Below are 2,301 nucleotides of genomic sequence, written 5' to 3' on the forward strand. Positions count from 1 at the left end.
GACCTTAAAAATAGATATTATTATTATTATTATTATTATTATTATAAATAAAACTCACATTGAAATCACATTGAAAATATTATATTATAAATATAATTTTAAACTAACATGAAATTTTACTATGTGACAATATAACAAATATAAAACAAGCATGTTGCACATGAATTCAAAAAATACTCATTCATTATATACGTCATTGTAAATAAATCTTATACAATACACTATTGTTAAATAACTTAAATATGATAAAACTATTCAAGGATTACTTTGTATATATGGGGTACAATATAAGATTTTCAAGCAAAGAAATACATTTCGGCGTTAAAATTTGATAATTTTTTTATTATATAAATTCATTGTAAATAAATCTTATACAATACACTATTGTTAAATAACTTAAATATGATAAAACTATTCAAGGATTGCTTTGTATATATGGGGTACAATATAAGATTTTCAAGCAAAGAAATACATTTCGGCGTTAAAATTTGATAATTTTTTTATTATATAAATTGTGATTGCTAGGTGAAAACTATCTTGTGTTAATATCGCAAGAAAAAATCATATTTATCCTTCAAAAGCATAAAGGTTGTCTCCTATAAAATTTGAAGATTTCCAAATATATGGACTATATTATAATTGTTTTGTTTAAATTGCTATCCCAGTTCTAATTTTTATTGGTTTCTTTACTTCATTCATGCTATTATTCTGACTTTGTTGAAATTGTAGGTTATTTAAGGTAATTATAATTTCTATATGATAATTGAGTTTTTCCTTACAACAGAGAAGAGCAGTTGAATGAGGATGTGCTACTCCAATAGGCTTTTAGTATGTTTGACAGTGGATGCACATTCAAACAATGCGCACGCATAACCAAGATATCAAAAGACCTAAAATATGTTCAGAATTGAGAAATTCCAAGTTGACATATGGCAAAATCAAAACAAACCCAAAAAATATAAATAAATTGGAGAATTTTGAAAAGACAAATTCAAAAATTAAAACATTTAGTCATTGAAAGATTTGAAAATCTGAATCCTGGCCTAAAGAGATTGAATAGCATTGTCAATGGTCGATGTGCATCCAAGCAGCAACCATAAAACACCAAACCCTACTATGTTTTTCTTCCTTTGTCGATCTGTAACTTTCATGTTTTCACCAAACCTTGAATCTGCTCAATAAGAATGGTGATTTGGAGGTTACATATGTTTTTAGGTAATTCATTAAAAATATAGTAACCTATCCAAATGTTGGCAATGATCTTATCCAGGGGAACTAAATTCATAATCTTCAGACCAACTAAAGTCCTCTTCCACTTCCACTTAGCCTAATATTTTTATTATAAAACCAAAAAACGAAAGAAACAGGAACAAAAAAAGCAGTGATAATTAGAAGAAAAAAAATAAAATAAAAAATAATATATATATATATATATATATATTATATGAAATTCGAGATTGTGATATTAAAACTTCACATCCACCTTTGAATGGATTATTTTTTTTATATTTATATGGATTTTATATATTTTATTTTAATACAAAATTAAAAATTAACAATTTTCTAATAAAATTTATTAGATCATAAATCATTTATAGAATCAGACTTAATATTTTTTTTTATAAGTTTTTTATCTTGAGAAAACCTTTTTTTAAAAATCATATGCTTTCTTATTTCCTTTTACTTCTAAAAAACAAAAGATTAAAAAAAAAAAAAAAACATCATAAAATTAAATAAAAGGGAAATAAAAAATAAAAAAAAATAGTAACTATTAAATTAAGAAGATACTAAAAAACTTATAATAAAAACTCAACCAATCAATTTACAAATAAATAAATTTAAATAATAATAATAAATGATTTCTTAAAGTTAAACTATAGATAAATGATAATAAAAAATTGGTCAAAGACAAACTAATAGGCAGTGAAAGCAAAACAAAATGCATTATACCATGCTTGTGGCAGATATAATTAAAAAAAATTAAATATATCAAAAGTCAAATAAGCAAACGTTCGAATGAATGGAAGAAGGAAGGTGGACGAGAGTGGTCCCCTCCTTACATTATGATATAAACATTATGATATAAACATAAAGCTCTCTTGTAATTAATACAGCCTTCCACTAACCCTACAATGCCTCCCACCATGTCAATTCGGGTACGATGCCTCCCACTATGTTAGTTCGAGTCTCTTTCTTTGGGAGAAATTGGAAGTGCATAATATGAAATCTCCTAGGTTGATAATTGGAGTGATAGAAATATATATATATATATATAATAAAAACCCTACAATGCCTCCCACT

The sequence above is a fragment of the Pinus tabuliformis genome, chromosome 4_2, assembly GCF_031772625.1.
Source record: "Pinus tabuliformis cultivar Carrire ecotype Pingquan chromosome 4_2, CPIR1, whole genome shotgun sequence".
Classification (NCBI taxonomy): domain Eukaryota; kingdom Viridiplantae; phylum Streptophyta; class Pinopsida; order Pinales; family Pinaceae; genus Pinus; species Pinus tabuliformis.